Here is a 23,689-nt window from a genome sequence, read left to right on the forward strand (position 1 = left end):
TAGAGTAATGGTGCCTGGGGTGCTAAATATTGAATCGCATAGTTTTGTATTATTGGTTGAATAATGTGAGTGAGTGCTAGTTGAGTGGATAGTATTTAGTAATTCGGCCATATTAAATTATTAGCAATGTAGTTATGAATATGTATTGTTGTCACAATGTTAAGATACTTACTTAGCCCATAGATGTGTTAATAGGCTGTTATTGTGTGTGGTTTTTCTAAGTACATTATTGACTGTTAATATGATAGAATAGTGGGTGGCCAAGTTTGACTTTGTTGGTCTTTGAAGGCCAACGCGCCAGAGTCCCTTCCAGTGGTTGAACTGGAAAAGAGCTCGCCAAACCGACCTACCGACGGTAGAGCATAATTCTCCATTCAGGGCGGGGAAAAATATATCCCATCTACATGATGTTTAAAAGGAAGTTGCAAGGTTGTAGAATGAAAGTAATCTGGATAAACTTTGGACTGGCCGTAACAAATTATATTTGATAAATTTCACAGAGAAATACAAAAAGGTGAAAACTTACCCCCATCGACCAGAACGTAGAATCTATCTACCCTGTCTAAAATAATAAGAACGTATTTAGTTATGAGGAACGAACACTGAGTGCCGCGAATGGCGGAGTAGATGAATCAGCCATGTAGCTAGAGGATGGCAGCATCAGGATGTGGCTGGCCGACGGCCCAGTGTGGTCCAGCCAGTAGGAGTAGACGGCATCAGAATGTGGCTGGCCTACGGCCCAGTGTGGTCCAGCCAAGAGGAGTAGACGGCATCAGAATGTGGCTGGCCTACGGCCCAGTGTGGTCCAGCCAAGAGGAGTAGACGGCATCAGAATGTGGCTGGCCTACGGCCCAGTGTGGTCCAGCCAAGAGGAGTAGACGGCATCAGAATGTGGCTGGCCTACGGCCCAGTGTGGTCCAGCCCTGAGTAGACGGTTAATCCGTAAGTTGCCCTTCCACGAGGCAAGGTGGAACTTAATAATGCTCTGAATCAAAATGCACACGGCGAAAACAGTTTATCGGCAGAAATAATCACCGATCGCTTGGATAAACTATGATTACCCCCACGGCCACACATGGTAAAAACGTTTTCATTATTCACGCCACCCGGGGCGAATTCCACTCGCGGGAAATATGACTAGACTTCTAATCTCGAAGCACAAACTGAACATTTCGGTATTAATCGCAAATCCATGAAATAACTTTCGATTAGATCCTCACTCAGACCTCCAGAAATAATAATTGACCCCCCGACCGGACAGCCTGTCTCTCGTGTGACCGGCCGGGAAGTGTCACCATCTTGAATTTTTTCTCACTTCCTGTTAAAGTTCTAAGTTGCCAGAGCATAAACAATAGACAAGATAAATCACAGATTTGACAGGTTCTTACTTAGAGTGAAAATCGTATGTTATTTTCATAACAATGTATTTAATTTACTTTAGGTGGATAAGTCGTCTAAGTTTGTTTCCCCATTTTTTTTAGGTCATTTTCGTGTTTTATTTGGAAGATTTTATCGCCAGTTGCTTTGCGGACAAGCAATTTATTTGATTTAAACCACACGTATTGGTAGTGGGTTTCTTTAGCCGTCTGCTTAGTTTTCCACAGAAGTTCCTTAAAGTACGGTGAGAGCACCTCGCTGATGAAAATGGGAGAATTTGAGTATATGGTTTTGGCCGCATTTTTTTTTGAGAGCATAGATTCCCTTGTATTTTGATTATAGAAGGTGATGTGGAGTTTGTCTGGGGTGTTTTGTCTTCGATCTTGAGTCCTGGTCACCATGCGTATATCTTGTGGTTGCAAGGGCAGTCCCAGTGAGTTGGCTACTCGAAGTACTGCTTCCGAGGCTTGTTCTCCCGGCCGCAATTCCACGCCCGCCATTTCCAAGCTGTCGGAGAGCTTCACTTGCTCTAGATCTGCAAGACGGCTTTCCAGGGATGAGATTCTTGTGTTTTTTTTTTCATTCTCTTCTTTTAATAATTTTATACCTTTGAGGCCCTCCTCCAAATCTTTAAAGCGTGTGATCAGGTCATCATACTGGTTGCAAATAAAGTTAGTGCTTTTCTTAAGATCGCTGATTTCTACCTCAAACAGTTTTTTCATTTCACTTATTTTGTTGTCAAAATGTTTAGTGAGGCGATCAAATAATATATCGGCTTCTGAACCTAATGTTGAGGCCGACGGAGCAGGTGAGCTCGGCCGGCTTTTACATTTTGGGCATTTCCATGTTTGTTTATTTTTAGATGCCATTTTTTTAAAGCTGGTATCAGAGATATTTAGGCAGTTATTATGAAAGGCAATGTTGCAGATGGCGCACGTAAGTGCATGGTCATTTTTGGAGATAATGTTCAAGCAGGCTTCACAATTCATTGTAGTTCGATTTATTTTTGTCTTGCGTCTGAGTAATGGTATCCCGTCCTCTTTCTTGTTATTAATTTCAGTTGTGCACAAGGAAAAAGAAATAAAAAAAATAAACTTTGACGGCAGTTGGGATCGTTCCGGGGTCCTTCGGATGTCTGCGCGAATGCAATATAGACTGCTAGCTATCCGAGCGTTCTTACCACTAGACCACGAACCGGTTACGGCTACTCGACAACTAAGAGTAATATTAACTCGCTCACTCTTGTTATTATTTGGTGAATCCGATAATGATGATTTTTTGTTTTAGGCAACAACACTTCTGTCACAACACAAAATATTAAAACACTTAAAATGAGAGTAAAACCGAACTTTTATAGTTCACTAAAGTAGAAAATTCACTTTACTGGTTTTTAGGAACACGTTTACCGGTGAATTGCTTGTATAACTGTGTATTGTATAGTTTAATTAAGGTGATTTCAGAAGAGCGAAATTTGACGTGCGGTCTGTTTGTGATCCAATTACTTTCCGATAATATATACGGCTAATTTCGGCGTAACGATTGATTTTTACCTTATTATATAAAAAGATTAGTTTTGCTTAATCAAAGGGTGTTGTATTTGTGTAGTGTTTGTACAAATATGTAGTTTCAATACCGTCAGCAGATGTCTTTATAGTTTATATTTTCAAGATAGGATATTTAGTTAATTTAGTTTAGAGGTGTCTCCATAGGTGTCAGTAGTAGTACCACAATATAATATTTATATATAATATGATAAAGACAACTGTCGGACTTTTGGGTATAATACCCGAATTGTTACGAAGATAGCCGATGTTAGCCGATCTACAGGCGAGCATTTTCAGTCAACGTCAACCCTCTTAACCCTGGATAACTAAACTGTTTTCATTGTTTCATTGTAACTACACTTTCGTCGAGTGGACTACGCAAAAAAATACTAGAAATAAATCAAAAATATTTAATTAAGATAGGAACTTGTTACATGGCACAAAAGAAGGGTTTATAATTAATAAATTAAGTATAAATTAATATCAAAATATCAGTCTACACAGTGACCACACATAACAACATTATGTGGACCACTAATAGCCCCTCTACATCTGGTGCAACGGTGTTTGGTCATCTTCCGGGCCTTGGATGGACACAGGTAGCAAATTTTACGCACGTTTGACGTAGATGGAACAATAGCTTCTATTGTAGAAGATTCGCCAACATTAACAATAAATATAAGAATATATGAATGTACGTACCTTAAAAATAAAAATTGTTGTTATAACTAAACTTTCGTCCAGCGGACGACGAGATGGTCATAGGGCACGTCCTAGTATGCGTGTGGCCGCAATCGCGTCACGTGCAGCACTGTTTACTCAAATTAGGAAGGTAATAAGTATTTCGCCGAGTAGCGCGTCGTCGCCTTGACGAGCGATTAGTTATCTAGGGTTAAGAATTACTAAGAGCAAAATAAAAAACGGACGATATTCATTTTAAATATGTCACGATAATAAACAAATCCGTAACCTCAAGCGAACCGAAGTATTATTTAAATCCCCCGATCATCTCAAGTGTATTGCTAATTGGAAAGAAATTAAGAGTACACTCCAAAAGGTACACATGTTAAGCTTTTTATGGCTGTAGTATCTTTATACTAGAACATGTATTTACATTTTTTGATCTTATGTAATGAAAATTTGTTTATTTATCAATGCTTTCCAAAGTCACGCCACTGCTCGCAAACTGTAGAAATTTAAAAAAAAACTGGTCAAACATACACGGATAGTTAATATTTTTATCTGTCTTAGCTCACCAACACAACGCCACTGTACTGCTCCCAGTGTGAACACTGAGAACTAACGTACGTAAGTAGTGTGCTGTGCCTGTGTGTGTGTCTTGTAAAAGTCCCCCCCCGGCTCTAGGGCACCTACTTTACCAGGCGGAGAAAAACACAACAGGGAATTAAATGTAGCGAATAATCTTATGATGCTGTTAAAAATATTTGCACAGCAGACTTGCAATAATTTAAATAAATAGTTAACCAACCAAAACACTTTCTCACTCCTTCCTAGCTTTATAATAATAATAATAATAATATTTCGATGACTTGTATAGCGCGGTTTTTTTTTGCAAAATGACCTCAAGGGCGCTGTACAAATTTATAATACATTTCTACAGTGATCTATGTTATTACTAACTATTTATGGAGATAATATGCAGTACAATACTTACCTGGTAGGTCAATTGAGATTAACACTTACTTAACATTAATTGTTTATTGGCGAAATTTAGATACAGGATTTAGCACATAATTAGAAAATTGGATATAACTGGACTTTCTCTCAGGAATGGTATATTTAATTTAAGGGTACGACAGCTTATAAAGGTAAGTGTTTAGTTTAGACCTGAATTCTGTTCGACTTGTTATGGATTTTAGTTCCGGGGGGAGTTTATTCCAAGCCTTCGGCCCTGATACTCCGAAAGCGCAATCACCAAACTTAGTATTTAGCTTGCGCTTAGGTTCCATCAGTCTGCCTACAGCTGCTGATGCTCAGACCAGTGTTTTCCGGGACGCATAGTTCAGAGATGTAGGGTGGGGCCATTTCGTTGATGGATTTAAACACCATTCAGCACAATTTGTACTGGATTCTTTCAGGGCACTTGAGCCAGTGAAGGTTACTTATGTATTCACATTCATATATCGTCTCATAGATTCTGTAATTCTGACTCTTGACATTACATCCTATCGTATTTAATTAACTTAATCATGCCACGTCTTCGATGAATTATATTTTATCTAAGGTGACCAAAAACCGAAAACGAAAACAAAAAATTACCAGACATTGAATTCGAAATACTTCCCAAAATTTTGTACTTGGTTTTATGTTTCTTCTGTTTGAACGACAACCGAATGATGTCAATTCTATAACTATGACATCACAGTCCAGCCTATATATTATAAATCATAAACTGTTATTTTGATACTCAAAATATTTTGCCAATTTCATCAATAATTGCATAAACGTTTGGACGTATTCGATCATTAATGCAATTTATGGAAACATAATTAGACAAGATAGTATTGTAAACAAATCGGAATCGAAAGGGATTCTGATAACGAATATTTGCAATAACAAATTTATACCGATTGTTCGCAATGTATTTTACGTGATTCACTGTAAAATATAAATTCCTTTCTTATTTATGCTTTTTTAAACGCTCGGGACTAGAAAAAAATAATATTCCCGCTCGATATTTATAGATAGATTTTCTGCTTTTGAACATATCCCAAAATCACAAACTGTTTTTGAAAGCAGATTAAAAGCTGTTTCAGATTTTTGTAAGTCGCTTTCTCTTGATTATTTTTTTGTATACATTTATCATTTTATACGAAACCAAAAACACGTATTATAAAGGATATTGTCTGAACTGTTTCGCGGTTATGATTTAAGATTTTCACGGCCAAAAGTATTTTTGTTATTTGTTTTTGGGGTATTATGCCGTGTTGCGCTAACTCCTTCTTTAGCCAACGTTTCGGACAGCATTGCAGTGTCCATCATCAGGGCAGATGTGTTATTTACATTGTGTTATTTAACAATGTAAATAACACATCTGCCCTGATGATGGACACTGCAATGCTGTCCGAAACGTTGGCTAAAGAAGGAGTTAGCGCAACACGGCATAATACCCCAAAAACAAATAACAAAAATGTTTCGCGGTTGTCTATTTAATATTTTTTTCAAATTGTACAGGAGCATCTATGGTAAACTTTTAAATGAAAATGTTTGGTGTTGCCTCTTTTTAAATGCATCTTTATTATTTTATCTTACTGTTACATGTTTTACTAATATTGTTTCGTATTAAGTTTATCAGCTTACTGTTTTATCACGCTTTAAAAAAATATTTATAATTTTTGATAGCTCACTGGGTACTGTTCAATCCATGAAAAACCCTTCTGGGTGTAAAATCAAATAAAATAAAATAAATCTATTTGATAGACGAAGAAAATAATACTAATAAATAAACGAAATATGAAACAGAACAAAAATATATAAAAAGATAATGGTAACAAGTGGGAATCGAAACCAGGATCTCTGTATTATCGGGACAACGTCTTTATCCACTCGACCCTATCCATTGGGACCTAATCATTATACATCTATTTGATTTTCTATTTTGTTTTTAAATCTTGGAAGTGGAAATTATCTCATTTCTCTCGTTGTCGATGACAATGCAATCTATTAACTTTTAGTGGCAATCACGCTTACACACGCGAACACATACGCATTTATCAGAAATTAGATGACTTTAAAGCAGTTAATGTACTTTAAATGTCGCCCCTACCCAATCTGGATTTTAAGTTTTTAGCGCAGTTGACACCTGTCCCTGGGGAGGAATATTCAATCCTCAATCAAAGAAAAAAAACAAATGTAATGCATTTATTAATAAAAATAGACATATTAATGTAAAAATACTTTTTGTTATTTACCATGTTCGATTTTTAAATCTGTATTGTTATATATGTCATTATGAGGAAGTGTTATTTTGTGATAGATACAGCACTACGTGTCCTCGGTGGTTTTTATTGATTTCGTTATATTTTTCTCTACTATACATACCTAACTATTTATGTCACCTATACTTCATTGTTTTCTGTTGTCATCTTTGGACAAAGGTTAGCCATCACCGGAGAATTGTTTATTTATTTATTTATTTATTCATTTTCTGGAAATAGAAGGTTTACATATAATCAGTTTGTACATAAGTATTGTATAGCTAAAATACAACCAATTATGGATTTACTCCTTGTGACTTTACCTCTACTGAGACAGCATAATATGGAATAAGTAAATTAAATTTAAATTTGTTAGAAAGGAATATGAATTAAAAAATGTATATAAAACAAAAGATTATATAAAATGAAAAATGTACAAAATAATACATTTATAGCCATGGAGAGAGGTTGTTTAACCTAATGTCTGCAGTCTGGAACAATTCAGCTGAACTGCACTCGTACCAGTCACGATAAAGTCTTGATGTCTTCTCTCCAGCTTGAAGGGGTTAAATGAATTTTACAATATTTGTTTTGTTTTAGGGCGATACTGAAAACATCTTCCACTTTGGAACTTTTCATATTATTTTATTCTTAATGATTAATTATTAAACAACACAAATCAATTAGACAAAATCAGATTTGAAGCTAAAGACCTCCGGATTCGTAGTCAAGATCCCCTCAACCATCTCTGTGAAAAGATAGTGCCTGTTTGAAACTCCATTGGGTTACAATTTTTCACCTTCTTCTTTCCATCTCCTATATCCTCTCCACTCTCTTTGGTCTTACGACATACCCCTTCACAGATATAGTCCCAGTGGCTTCTGGGCATTCGGGACTCTTGTGCGGTATTTGCAAACAATTAAATAGATGTGCTGTGACTTCGTTTCAGGTATTTAAAATTAGGCAGATGATAAGAAGTAGTACTTTAATATATTTTCTATTAAATCTCGAATCATCATCACACCATGTATGTAGTTTTGAAAATACCCTGTTCATCATCAGCTTATAGGTCAATGATAGAGAAAATAGATAAGGATAATGTTATAAATTTTATCATGGAATTTCTAGTTTAGATGTGTCTTTTGAACGATGAAGTTTCCTCAGAAATCAGAATAAAATTATTTTGTGTTTTTGCCAGAATTTTTTTAAAACTTTATGATGGGTTGGTTATCCAAAACTATTCTGATATTGCTAGGTGTAGTTTTGGCACTAATTGTTTTGAAGTGTTTGAAGTATTTAAAAGGTCGCGACAGCAACAATTCTCAACAATCCCAACCTTTGCAACAACCAATTCAGCCATATCAGCAATACCCGCCGACGCAAATGATGCTGGTGCCAACATACAAGATGCCACTGGGACAACTACAGCCACAACAACCGCTGACACAACCGATGCAACAGCCGATACAACAGCCGATGCAAGAGCCGATGCAACCACATCGAGTTCAATACCAACCAGCGCAGCAACAGTATACAGAATATCACCCATTGCTCACGAGTTCATAAACTAACAGAACACAAGATAAACATTTTGCAACTGCAAGAAAATCATCAAGCAATCAACAATAATAACAAATGTAGCAACATCAATGCATTCACTATGCAGAATAGAACGACTATTTATTTGGATTAATAAGATACAAGACTAACAATCTGCAACTATGGCAACCTAAGCATCAGCAAACAGTTCAATCGTACGAACAACTGAACCTTCACTTAAACAATATCACAGCACTCGAGTTGAACCAATATTATAAAAGACCAGCAATCCAAAACTATGGCAACACAAGCACCAGCCAACAGCCCAATCGTAGACCAATATGATTGCAACAACAGTAGCCGATTCAGCATCCAAAGCAACTGTTTCAAGCACAAAAGCAAAAAAAAATACTAACGACATCAAGCGCAACAACAACATCAACAACCATACGTTTAATATTCAATATGGAATTGCTCTCTCCAGCTCTTAATCGAGAGAACCACAGCGACTGATGCACAAGGGCAGCAACGGCACCAACAATCGTAGCGAAATCACCGAAGCAGACACCTTCAATATGTAGAATAAATGCTTCATGGGATACTTGTGTGTACTTTATTTGATGTGAGGAATCGCTATAAACTCCTCACATTATGGAATAAAATAAATTATTATTTTAAATAATACAAACAGAACATAATTTTCATTTCCGCTTTAGTAGACTTTATCTATAATAGAGATAAATTGACTTTAATAAAACTGTAGCTAACCACGTTATCAGCTGGATAGTGGGATAAATCATAAATACGAGTATAATGCACCTACCTGTTTGGCGAAAATCTGTTTTTAATTTGCTACGAAAAATTGCCTGATACAGTATGTATGTTTACAATACCTATATTCTTAACTCCAACCACTTCAAACATGTATTTAATAATCTTATTTAATGATAACTTTGCACAAACAGCTTCACAAGATCACCATTACAACCTACAACTAAAACGAAAAATTTATTATTCTCTATTATACATACCTACCTACATATTTATGTCACTTATCCTTCTTTGTTTTTGTTGTCATCTTTGAACGTAGGTTGGCCATCACCGGAGAATTGTTCAACCTACTGTCTGCAGTCTGGAACAATTCAGAATTTGGAAAATTAAAAATGAAATAATTCTCTATAATATTATTTAAAATACCCCCTCTTGCAAATAAAACCATTAAAAAAATAACCGACCTCAAAAGAAATATTAAGGTATGGATTATGGACACGGGAAAGAAGAATATAGATACAGTGTTGCAACATAACAAAAATTAACACTTATATTATACATTTCTTTTACATACGGCTTTATAATATTTTAACATACGACAAAAAATTTTCATGAAAAAATGAACGTGCTTATCAAAAAACATGACCTAATTTATAATTCATAAACAAAACCATGTACAATGTGACCTTAGAGCGGGGCACTCCGTTAAGGTCACATTCTTTTCGACTTTTGTAAAAATTATATAAATAATAAAAAAATCATTTTATAAAATATTTATAAGTAAAACAGAATTGGATAATAATTATTATGTCCCAATTTTTATTGAACACAATTTAGAAAAGGTAAAAAAAAATATATATATATATATATTTTTTTTTTTATTATTTTAAAATGAATCATAATGTTATTAAAAAAACTGATTAAACGTTCGCACAATGTTATGTTTTGAAATTATAAATGTAATATGTTTTTGTGTTGATGGTATTCAAGTTGGACACAGGCCCTACAAAATTATTACGCGTCAGCCTAAAAGACACGAGAATAACAGAAACATCTGAAGTCAAGTTCTTAAGACACATCGTAATTGCAAGCTTAATGGTGATTAGGATATTGAGGGACAAAGAAGATCACTGTGTGTTAGGGCAAATTTGATTTCTCGAAGATTTAACAAGTGTAGCCCTGAAGCAAAAAGGCAACTAAAGAAAAATACAGCGTCTCTTAAAAGAATGGAAGAACAACGCGTATCGAATTCTTTTTGGATTACCCCAGTACTGCTGTGCCACTGAGATGTTCGAAGAAAAGCGCGTTCCCGGATTCCTAGCCCTGATCACCAGCTGCAGAATGCGACAACGCACTTGTGATGGCAGCACTGGACTTCTGGCTGGATCCTATTTACAGGCGATGGAGTCAATTCCTGATATCATAGATGTACTTCCCATTTAAATAAAATGAATAAAGAAATTCATCTTCCCTCTTGAATTCACCCTTCAGCTAGAAAAAATTGTAAAAAAATATCACTCTGTTAATCTTGATCTTGATCTATTGAATTTATTTGCAAAGTAATTTTTTTAAAGAAATTAAATAGTTTTATTTAGGTACCGAAATAGTCCACTGTTCCCATATTGTTTATCAATTCTATTCACGCAATAAATAAATAATAATAATTCGTAGTTTTAAAAATAATTGAACAAGAACAGAAAATCTAATGAAATGACGCACAATTTTGATACCAAACAATTGTGTCCTCTGAGATAACACAGTAAATTTCCGAAATGCATGACTCGAATAGATAAGGAAGGGAAAAACCACAGAAATAATAATTTTCAAGAGATTTAGTACTTAAATTTGATGTTATTTCACTAACAAGTCTAACCACTAACCCGTTGACTGATGCGTGCATGTAAATAAATCTATATTAATTTTATAATAAGACTTGTCTGTATTCAATTTATGATCTAGAGACCCTTATAAGTTTGATCTCTTTTATTACACCACTTAAAGAAATGATTTTTTAAATCATTGTCTGTGAAATCAGAAACGTCCAAAATGCATACGTATTTAATAGAAATACTTTTAAAATGTGTTTTTCAACTTCATTTAATTTCGTAACAATGAAAAATAAACCCAGCCATGTATTTATTATAACATGTTATTGCCATTTTTTTAAATCCATTGACTATACTAGTTAAAGCAGGTTTAACTGTTAGTACGCTTGTATTTATCTGATAAACTAAAAACATTAAAAACAAAGGCATTGGACAGTTACAAGGTTTAGTAGTTACATTCAAGTTGAGAACATCCCTCTACGTCCAGTATATTAGATTATATTTACCATTGTGTTGATATTTGGTATTAATATCTTGTTACTGCACTCTGTATTCATCTTGTATCGTAACATGATAACTTGTTATGTCATAAGTGTAAAAGTCCAAATGGGGCTTCAATAAATAAATAACATTATAGGTTACCAAAATACTTATTGAGAGCACAGTATTTTTGGTACGAGTTGGTTTAGAATTGAACAGAATTGACTTTTTTCACGCACTGCATGTCGGCAGGTTAAAAACATAATTGCTAAATATCATTTCACCGTTATCTCGGTTGATTTTTATTCCGGATACAGGAAAATGTATATAAATCTATTTCAGAAAGTATATTTTCCACTACACATCAGAATATTATTAAAATCACAGTCCACTTTTATCCTGGATCTTAAAGCATTGTGTCCAAAAAATACATTAAAAAAGTTTCTGTTCGAAAAGAGAAGTGAAAATGCAGTTCTTGACGGTATTTAAAATGTTTACTTCTTTGTTTTTGTTGTTAAATGTCATTAGATTTAATTATTGCTGTGCTCCATCTTATCCGCTCTACAAACAAGAGTACTCAAAACATTTGTTGTTGGTAACTAGTCCTAAATTCGAATGTCCGGAAACGTTCGTTCGGGTCGGGAAATATTGTAAGAAATCACAACCAAGATATTAAGGCAAGGATAGATACCAGTATAAACACCGGAATCGTTTTATCATCAATGTAAGGATCGAAACTATAAAAACATTCCGCTCAAAATCTACAACAAATCATGAGATCTCTCAGGACAGTGAGAACAGTGGAAGAAACATCTTAATATAAAATAGGTACGTATAAAGAACAATGTGAAGTCCCATACAACTGAAAGGTCTCAGAACCTTAATAATCTATTATTAACACAAGGACAGAAAGCAGAATCAACACCATCAGAACCTGGCTATTTATAATACATGAATAGAAACCAATATAAATACCATCAAAACCAAGCTATTTCTAACACAGGGATAAAAACCAGTATAAACACCGAAATTATTTTATCATCAGTGCAAGGGTCAAAATCAGAATTACGAAAACATAAAAAAAAATTGTAAGCAATCAAAACATGTCTCAGGACTGTAAAGACAGAGGAAGAAAATCTAAAATTAATATAAGTAGGTAATGTGGAGTCCCGTACAACTGAAAGGAATCATTATATTTGGCCTTAAATGGAAAGGATTGAGATTCTGTAGCTCCTAAATAAAGCAATAAGTGGACCGTGTTAAAAGATTTCCAAACATTACATCAGTATTCATAACCAAGTGAATGCCTCTAAGGAAGCCAACCAGAGGCAGAATGAAGAAGAATTGGATAAACTGTACAGGAAGGAGTGGAGAAGTACGAAAAGGTGCCAATATTGAAGAAGAATAACTAGTCAAGTTACTGTTTTTGGTACAGGAAGACAAATCCAGCTCTGGAGAAAAGCGCTAATGAAAATAGGCCAGATATCTACCAAAAATAGTTATTTTACAGTTTAATTTTAAACCATCAACACCAAAAAAGAATAAATCAAATAAATCACTCGGAATTTCTTATTTTGCCTGAATATAAATAAAATAAAAATGTGTAGTCATCTTTTACTTAAGCCCCCTATTCGAACACAACAGAGTTTTTTAATGTTTTTTTTTTATTATTTAAATAAATTACCATAATGGCGACATATGACTCTAATAACAGTGGTTTGCTCTTCGTTCACATTTTAAATATTTCTAATGAACGTATTACTTATAATTAGATAGAAACTTATTTCAAAATGTATTTTTGTGCCAGTTGATGCTTGCCTATTTGTTTATTTACCACAGCAATCAATTGAAAATATACCCACCATTACCAACTTTTAAAAGTTCGCCCCCATACGGACGTATGCGTATAAGAAATACACCTTCATTATAATAATATTATAGGTGACTCAAATCAAAACCTCCTAGATCACAAGGTCTCTACACTCATTCAAAGCAGCCTCCTAACTTGTATGGGATTTTACAACACATTTTGTTTCATTTGTTTTTTTCACTTTATTCTTATTTATTAAAACATCTAATGTTTTAGTAAATAAAAAAATATATTTTTTGGAGGTTCTTATACAAGTTAGGAGGCTGATTTGATTCAGTGTTCCGGACTTGTGATCTAGGAGGTTTTGCTGAAATACGCTTTTAGTTTGTAAATTTCACAAACTGCATGCCAACGAGTTAAGAACGCAATCACAAATATATTTAAACGTGTTCTTAGCTAATGTTTCCCCTCAAGTTTTTTTCCGGATACAGTAAAATAAACAGTGTTTTTTCCATTTCACATCCGAGTATTATTTAAATGACAGTCCATCTTTTTCCTGGATCAGTAAAATACAGGGTTTTCCGATAAGAGGTGTTATTTTGATATTCAAAGAAACTTTTCTCGTAAAAGATCAATGGTTTCGTTGCTTGTGTGGCACATAGCGCCATCTTGTTGAAAGTAAACGATGTCCAGATCAATACCATCCAATTCCGGCCATAAAAAAATCATTAATCATCTCTCGATAGCGCAATCCATTCACCGTAACTGTTGCTCCAGCCTCATTTTCTAAAAAGTAATGTCCAATGACTCTGCTGGACCATAAACCGCACCAAACAGTCACACGTTGAGGATAGAGAGGCTTTTTAACAATAACTCTTGGGTTTTCCGAGCCCAAGATGTGATAATTTTGCTTGTTGACGAAGCCACCGAGGTGGAAATGGTCCTCATCACTCAAGATGATTATTCGATGGAATTCTAATAATTAATAATAGTGAATTTCAATCATTTCAATGCGTTGTTGAAGCGTGCATCGTTCCATTTTTATTAATGGCGTAGTTTTTACTTGTCAAATGTTAAAAAATGACAGCTTCAAAAGTAACATCTACGGAAATAGCGGGCTATTCAAAATAACACCTGTTATTGGAGAACCCTACATAATGTTCCAATTGCAAAAATTGAGATAACGCAATTCTTTTCGTTTGCGTTTCTTTGTTGTTGAATGTATTAACCGAAGGAACACAGGTAAAAATTTGTATGGTGTTCTGTATTACTATTATACACTCTATACTATAAAATACTGTAACTCTTTCAACTTTTGAAAACTATTATTTTTCGTGGTGGAATATGACTTTAATCTGTATGTACTTAAGAGGAAGCTACAATCCAAAACTGTGTATATTCTTGTTATGCCTTATATTGTAGGTAATAGGCATTAAAATCGCTTGACAAACGGAGTCTAGAAACGTTCGATTTCAAACTGGTTTTTATTAATTTTGTAAATAATTTTATAAGAAACAAAAAAGTTAATCAAGTGTCACAGATAATTTTAGCTACAATTCCGTATTTTTTTTAAGTTTTTTCGCGTTGTTACGCGTTCATACATTTATATTGGAAAGATATTTTTTTTAGTATGTTAGATTTATATTTTTTACTGAGAATTTTTTTTTTATTTGTATTCTACTCAAGCGAAACGATAAGAAAATTTTCAATTTATCTAATGCATATTTTTTGGTATTCATAATGTACAACAATTTGTTATAAAGATTAATCAAAATAGTGATTTAGCATTAAGCTTCGCCTTAAAGCGCCTGCAGACTAGAGACTTTAGTCAGGGCAGTAGTTAGAAACAATCCTAAAATTCATACAAATTCAACAAAAGTTTCACTCGTATTTCCGAAACCGGTAGAGTGAAAATAAAACTATCGTGGTCAAAAACAAATTTATGTGTTTTTATTATGAATATTTTTCTCTTTGACTCCAGGCAAGTGATTAAGCAATCGTTTATAATATTACCTTTGAATAAAGTCATTTTATTTCCTTAAGTACGCACACATTTGGGAATATGTTTGGGATGGTAAATAAACAAAAAAGTAAGCATCAACTGGCAGAAAATACATTTTGATTTAGTTTTCTATCCAAAAGGGTGAATGAAAAAAACTTTTTATTCTTGTTTCATGCTTTTTTCAATGAAATAAACTTTTTATTATTGTTTGTAGATTTTTCTACTACAAGGTATTTATTGTCCTGAAGGATGTTTTGATTCGTTTCAAATTTCGAGTCAATTGTTTTTTGTTTCTGGCTTGGATCCTTGTGTTGATCATAAATTATTGAAGTTTTTAATCCAATGGGACCGGGTGGCAACCCCAGTCTGCCATTTCATCAGGGATATGTGCAATTGTAAAGTTCAAGAAAAATATAAAAATAAAATCAAAAGCCTAATGAGATGATAACAGAGAATAAAAATAAATATATAAATGAAACATATTAAAGGATGGATCTTGGGGTCACCGCATCATCTGCATCAGCAGCACAATGACATTGGTTGACTTCTGTGTCCTGCCCCAGAAGCTGGCTAGACGGTAGCGAAGCAAGTCGTGGAATAAGTGCACCCTCTCTTCAGTGAACGTTTCAGAAGAACTGCAGAATCTTAGAAGTTTCCAGCATGCTTTGTTGTAGCACACCATCAACTCGTCTCATTGTGAAGCTGGGTATTGTGTTCAAAGATCAGATGTGTATGTATGGAGCAGAGCAGAATATCTTAAAAAGTACTTTGTCTCTTGAAATTGTCGTTAAAGTGATAGAACCGTTTTGAGAGCACTCCGACATATGAGATTGTGGTTTCGATACTGATTTCTATATGTGTGTTAATAGTGGCATGGCTCTGGTTTCTATATGTTGTTGACTTCACTATAGCAAGGCCTTGTATTTGATTCTGCTGTAATAATTTTGATCCTTGCGTTTGGTTATCGACCAATTCAGTTTTGCTTAAGGTTTCAGATGAACGATTAGAATGTGGTTTCTATGCTTATTGTTTTTTTTCTCTAAAGTCATGAATGAATGCGCTTTGTGTTTTTTGTTTGGTTTTAATACTACCGTTGTGGAACAGTTATTACCCTACAAAATCTCCCGACCCTGATGAACCCAGGATGACATTTGATTGGTGGAGCCTTCACTAACCAATCTGTTCCCTGTGCCCCTTCGATCATTAGATTCATCAGCAAAAACACAGAAGATAAAATTTTAAACACTGTAAAGAACTGCATTTTCAAACTTATACTTTTTTACAACTGGAACTTGATTTAAATTATTTTTGGACACGATATTTTACTGTACTATAATTAAAGTGGACTGTGATTTGAATGATATTCTGATGTGGAATAGAAAAACACTTTCTGAAGATAAATTTATATTCATATCACAGCATCCGGAATGACCGGAAACTGATATAACGTGATAAAGTTATTTAAGAACACGTGTAAATATATGTGTGTTTTCAGTTCTAACCCGTTGACATGCAGTGTGTGAAATTTATAGTATTAAGCCATTCTTGATACCCTGTACCAAAAATGCTTTGCTCTTAAGGCGTATTTAAGTGACCTATAATATTATTATACCAAAGGCATATTGCTCATACGTCTGTTTTGGCGTGAACTTTTAAAAGTTGGAACTGGTGGAATATGTGATCAGAAAAATACAAAAATGATTCTTTTCAAATCAAGGCAAGTGATTCAGAATTCTCGCATACAAGAGACTTTTGTCACGGCGACAGTTCCTTATAAATACGAGTGAAACTTTTGTTGAATTTGTATGAATTTTAGGATTGTTTCTAACTACTGCCCTGACTAAAGTCTCTAGTCTGCAGGCGCTTTAAGGCGAAGCTTAATGCTAAATAACTATTTTGATTAATCTTTATAACAAATTGTTGTACATTATGAATACCAAAAAATATGCATTAGATAAATTGAAAATTTTCTTATCGTTTCGCTTGAGTAGAATACAAATAAAAAAAAAATTCTCAGTAAAAAATATAAATCTAACATACTAAAAAAAATATCTTTCCAATATAAATGTATGAACGCGTAACAACGCGAAAAAACTTAAAAAAAATACGGAATTGTAGCTAAAATTATCTGTGACACTTGATTAACTTTTTTGTTTCTTATAAAATTATTTACAAAATTAATAAAAACCAGTTTGAAATCGAACGTTTCTAGACTCCGTTTGTCAAGCGATTTTAATGCCTATTACCTACAATATAAGGCATAACAAGAATATACACAGTTTTGGATTGTAGCTTCCTCTTAAGTACATACAGATTAAAGTCATATTCCACCACGAAAAATAATAGTTTTCAAAAGTTGAAAGAGTTACAGTATTTTATAGTATAGAGTGTATAATAGTAATACAGAACACCATACAAATTTTTACCTGTGTTCCTTCGGTTAATACATTCAACAACAAAGAAACGCAAACGAAAAGAATTGCGTTATCTCAATTTTTGCAATTGGAACATTATGTAGGGTTCTCCAATAACAGGTGTTATTTTGAATAGCCCGCTATTTCCGTAGATGTTACTTTTGAAGCTGTCATTTTTTAACATTTGACAAGTAAAAACTACGCCATTAATAAAAATGGAACGATGCACGCTTCAACAACGCATTGAAATGATTGAAATTCACTATTATTAATTATTAGAATTCCATCGAATAATCATCTTGAGTGATGAGGACCATTTCCACCTCGGTGGCTTCGTCAACAAGCAAAATTATCACATCTTGGGCTCGGAAAACCCAAGAGTTATTGTTAAAAAGCCTCTCTATCCTCAACGTGTGACTGTTTGGTGCGGTTTATGGTCCAGCAGAGTCATTGGACATTACTTTTTAGAAAATGAGGCTGGAGCAACAGTTACGGTGAATGGATTGCGCTATCGAGAGATGATTAATGATTTTTTTATGGCCGGAATTGGATGGTATTGATCTGGACATCGTTTACTTTCAACAAGATGGCGCTATGTGCCACACAAGCAACGAAACCATTGATCTTTTACGAGAAAAGTTTCTTTGAATATCAAAATAACACCTCTTATCGGAAAACCCTGTATTTTACTGATCCAGGAAAAAGATGGACTGTCATTTAAATAATACTCGGATGTGAAATGGAAAAAACACTGTTTATTTTACTGTATCCGGAAAAAAACTTGAGGGGAAACATTAGCTAAGAACACGTTTAAATATATTTGTGATTGCGTTCTTAACTCGTTGGCATGCAGTTTGTGAAATTTACAAACTAAAAGCGTATTTCAGCAAAACCTCCTAGATCACAAGTCCGGAACACTGAATCAAATCAGCCTCCTAACTTGTATAAGAACCTCCAAAAAATATATTTTTTTATTTACTAAAACATTAGATGTTTTAATAAATAAGAATAAAGTGAAAAAAACAAATGAAACAAAATGTGTTGTAAAATCCCATACAAGTTAGGAGGCTGCTTTGAATGAGTGTAGAGACCTTGTGATCTAGGAGGTTTTGATTTGAGTCACCTATAATATTATTATAATGAAGGTGTATTTCTTATACGCATACGTCCGTATGGGGGCGAACTTTTAAAAGTTGGTAATGGTGGGTATATTTTCAATTGATTGCTGTGGTAAATAAACAAATAGGCAAGCATCAACTGGCACAAAAATACATTTTGAAATAAGTTTCTATCTAATTATAAGTAATACGTTCATTAGAAATATTTAAAATGTGAACGAAGAGCAAACCACTGTTATTAGAGTCATATGTCGCCATTATGGTAATTTATTTAAATAATAAAAAAAAAACATTAAAAAACTCTGTTGTGTTCGAATAGGGGGCTTAAGTAAAAGATGACTACACATTTTTATTTTATTTATATTCAGGCAAAATAAGAAATTCCGAGTGATTTATTTGATTTATTCTTTTTTGGTGTTGATGGTTTAAAATTAAACTGTAAAATAACTATTTTTGGTAGATATCTGGCCTATTTTCATTAGCGCTTTTCTCCAGAGCTGGATTTGTCTTCCTGTACCAAAAACAGTAACTTGACTAGTTATTCTTCTTCAATATTGGCACCTTTTCGTACTTCTCCACTCCTTCCTGTACAGTTTATCCAATTCTTCTTCATTCTGCCTCTGGTTGGCTTCCTTAGAGGCATTCACTTGGTTATGAATACTGATGTAATGTTTGGAAATCTTTTAACACGGTCCACTTATTGCTTTATTTAGGAGCTACAGAATCTCAATCCTTTCCATTTAAGGCCAAATATAATGATTCCTTTCAGTTGTACGGGACTCCACATTACCTACTTATATTAATTTTAGATTTTCTTCCTCTGTCTTTACAGTCCTGAGACATGTTTTGATTGCTTACAATTTTTTTTATGTTTTCGTAATTCTGATTTTGACCCTTGCACTGATGATAAAATAATTTCGGTGTTTATACTGGTTTTTATCCCTGTGTTAGAAATAGCTTGGTTTTGATGGTATTTATATTGGTTTCTATTCATGTATTATAAATAGCCAGGTTCTGATGGTGTTGATTCTGCTTTCTGTCCTTGTGTTAATAATAGATTATTAAGGTTCTGAGACCTTTCAGTTGTATGGGACTTCACATTGTTCTTTATACGTACCTATTTTATATTAAGATGTTTCTTCCACTGTTCTCACTGTCCTGAGAGATCTCATGATTTGTTGTAGATTTTGAGCGGAATGTTTTTATAGTTTCGATCCTTACATTGATGATAAAACGATTCCGGTGTTTATACTGGTATCTATCCTTGCCTTAATATCTTGGTTGTGATTTCTTACAATATTTCCCGACCCGAACGAACGTTTCCGGACATTCGAATTTAGGACTAGTTACCAACAACAAATGTTTTGAGTACTCTTGTTTGTAGAGCGGATAAGATGGAGCACAGCAATAATTAAATCTAATGACATTTAACAACAAAAACAAAGAAGTAAACATTTTAAATACCGTCAAGAACTGCATTTTCACTTCTCTTTTCGAACAGAAACTTTTTTAATGTATTTTTTGGACACAATGCTTTAAGATCCAGGATAAAAGTGGACTGTGATTTTAATAATATTCTGATGTGTAGTGGAAAATATACTTTCTGAAATAGATTTATATACATTTTCCTGTATCCGGAATAAAAATCAACCGAGATAACGGTGAAATGATATTTAGCAATTATGTTTTTAACCTGCCGACATGCAGTGCGTGAAAAAAGTCAATTCTGTTCAATTCTAAACCAACTCGTACCAAAAATACTGTGCTCTCAATAAGTATTTTGGTAACCTATAATGTTATTTATTTATTGAAGCCCCATTTGGACTTTTACACTTATGACATAACAAGTTATCATGTTACGATACAAGATGAATACAGAGTGCAGTAACAAGATATTAATACCAAATATCAACACAATGGTAAATATAATCTAATATACTGGACGTAGAGGGATGTTCTCAACTTGAATGTAACTACTAAACCTTGTAACTGTCCAATGCCTTTGTTTTTAATGTTTTTAGTTTATCAGATAAATACAAGCGTACTAACAGTTAAACCTGCTTTAACTAGTATAGTCAATGGATTTAAAAAAATGGCAATAACATGTTATAATAAATACATGGCTGGGTTTATTTTTCATTGTTACGAAATTAAATGAAGTTGAAAAACACATTTTAAAAGTATTTCTATTAAATACGTATGCATTTTGGACGTTTCTGATTTCACAGACAATGATTTAAAAAATCATTTCTTTAAGTGGTGTAATAAAAGAGATCAAACGTATAAGGGTCTCTAGATCATAAATTGAATATAGACAAGTCTTATTATAAAATTAATATAGATTTATTTACATGCACGCATCAGTCAACGGGTTAGTGGTTAGACTTGTTAGTGAAATAACATCAAATTTAAGTACTAAATCTCTTGAAAATTATTATTTCTGTGGTTTTTCCCTTCCTTATCTATTCGAGTCATGCATTTCGGAAATTTACTGTGTTATCTCAGAGGACACAATTGTTTGGTATCAAAATTGTGCGTCATTTCATTAGATTTTCTGTTCTTGTTCAATTATTTTTAAAACTACGAATTATTATTATTTATTTATTGCGTGAATAGAATTGATAAACAATATGGGAACAGTGGACTATTTCGGTACCTAAATAAAACTATTTAATTTCTTTAAAAAAATTACTTTGCAAATAAATTCAATAGATCAAGATCAAGATTAACAGAGTGATATTTTTTTACAATTTTTTCTAGCTGAAGGGTGAATTCAAGAGGGAAGATGAATTTCTTTATTCATTTTATTTAAATGGGAAGTACATCTATGATATCAGGAATTGACTCCATCGCCTGTAAATAGGATCCAGCCAGAAGTCCAGTGCTGCCATCACAAGTGCGTTGTCGCATTCTGCAGCTGGTGATCAGGGCTAGGAATCCGGGAACGCGCTTTTCTTCGAACATCTCAGTGGCACAGCAGTACTGGGGTAATCCAAAAAGAATTCGATACGCGTTGTTCTTCCATTCTTTTAAGAGACGCTGTATTTTTCTTTAGTTGCCTTTTTGCTTCAGGGCTACACTTGTTAAATCTTCGAGAAATCAAATTTGCCCTAACACACAGTGATCTTCTTTGTCCCTCAATATCCTAATCACCATTAAGCTTGCAATTACGATGTGTCTTAAGAACTTGACTTCAGATGTTTCTGTTATTCTCGTGTCTTTTAGGCTGACGCGTAATAATTTTGTAGGGCCTGTGTCCAACTTGAATACCATCAACACAAAAACATATTACATTTATAATTTCAAAACATAACATTGTGCGAACGTTTAATCAGTTTTTTTAATAACATTATGATTCATTTTAAAATAATAAAAAAAAAAAAATATATATATATATATATTTTTTTACCTTTTCTAAATTGTGTTCAATAAAAATTGGGACATAATAATTATTATCCAATTCTGTTTTACTTATAAATATTTTATAAAATGATTTTTTTATTATTTATATAATTTTTACAAAAGTCGAAAAGAATGTGACCTTAACGGGGTGCCCCGCTCTAAGGTCACATTGTACATGGTTTTGTTTATGAATTATAAATTAGGTCATGTTTTTTGATAAGCACGTTCATTTTTTCATGAAAATTTTTTGTCGTATGTTAAAATATTATAAAGCCGTATGTAAAAGAAATGTATAATATAAGTGTTAATTTTTGTTATGTTGCAACACTGTATCTATATTCTTCTTTCCCGTGTCCATAATCCATACCTTAATATTTCTTTTGAGGTCGGTTATTTTTTTAATGGTTTTATTTGCAAGAGGGGGTATTTTAAATAATATTATAGAGAATTATTTCATTTTTAATTTTCCAAATTCTGAATTGTTCCAGACTGCAGACAGTAGGTTGAACAATTCTCCGGTGATGGCCAACCTACGTTCAAAGATGACAACAAAAACAAAGAAGGATAAGTGACATAAATATGTAGGTAGGTATGTATAATAGAGAATAATAAATTTTTCGTTTTAGTTGTAGGTTGTAATGGTGATCTTGTGAAGCTGTTTGTGCAAAGTTATCATTAAATAAGATTATTAAATACATGTTTGAAGTGGTTGGAGTTAAGAATATAGGAATTGTAAACATACATACTGTATCAGGCAATTTTTCGTAGCAAATTAAAAACAGATTTTCGCCAAACAGGTAGGTGCATTATACTCGTATTTATGATTTATCCCACTATCCAGCTGATAACGTGGTTAGCTACAGTTTTATTAAAGTCAATTTATCTCTATTATAGATAAAGTCTACTAAAGCGGAAATGAAAATTATGTTCTGTTTGTATTATTTAAAATAATAATTTATTTTATTCCATAATGTGAGGAGTTTATAGCGATTCCTCACATCAAATAAAGTACACACAAGTATCCCATGAAGCATTTATTCTACATATTGAAGGTGTCTGCTTCGGTGATTTCGCTACGATTGTTGGTGCCGTTGCTGCCCTTGTGCATCAGTCGCTGTGGTTCTTGTCCTTGCGTTTGGTTATGCACCAATTCAGTTTTCAGATGATAGATTTGAATCTGTTTTGCTTCAGGTTTCAGATGAAAGATTTGAATCTGTTTTGCTTCAGCTTTCAGACGAACGATTTGAATCTGTTTTCAATTTATGTATTGATTTAATTTTATTGTTTTTTCTCTGATGACATTAATTAATGTGTTGTCTGTTGTGTGTTTTGTGTATATATATACACAAAACACACAACAAACCGGATATATACAGAAGCTAATATTAACTACTGTTGTGGAACAGTTATTACCCTACAAAATCTCCCGACCCTGATGAACCCAGGTTGACATTTGATTGGTGGAGCC

The 23,689-nt window shown here is 33.5% G+C and overlaps 1 long non-coding RNA gene across 1 annotated transcript in view; it reads right to left on the reverse strand.

Moving 5' to 3' along the window:
* Positions 1-9,414: 9,414 nt before the first annotated feature.
* LOC149411447 (uncharacterized) overlaps positions 9,415-23,689 on the reverse strand; it is a 29,138-nt gene continuing 14,863 nt past the window's right edge. The window contains exon 3 of the long non-coding RNA XR_016304812.1: positions 9,415-9,530. This is a non-coding gene — a long non-coding RNA (uncharacterized LOC149411447). The remainder of the gene's footprint in view (positions 9,531-23,689) is intronic.

Source organism: Hesperophylax consimilis, chromosome 25, assembly GCF_061612785.1.
Source record: "Hesperophylax consimilis isolate HC1 chromosome 25, BYU_Hcon_1.0, whole genome shotgun sequence".
Taxonomy (NCBI): Eukaryota; Metazoa; Arthropoda; class Insecta; order Trichoptera; family Limnephilidae; genus Hesperophylax; species Hesperophylax consimilis.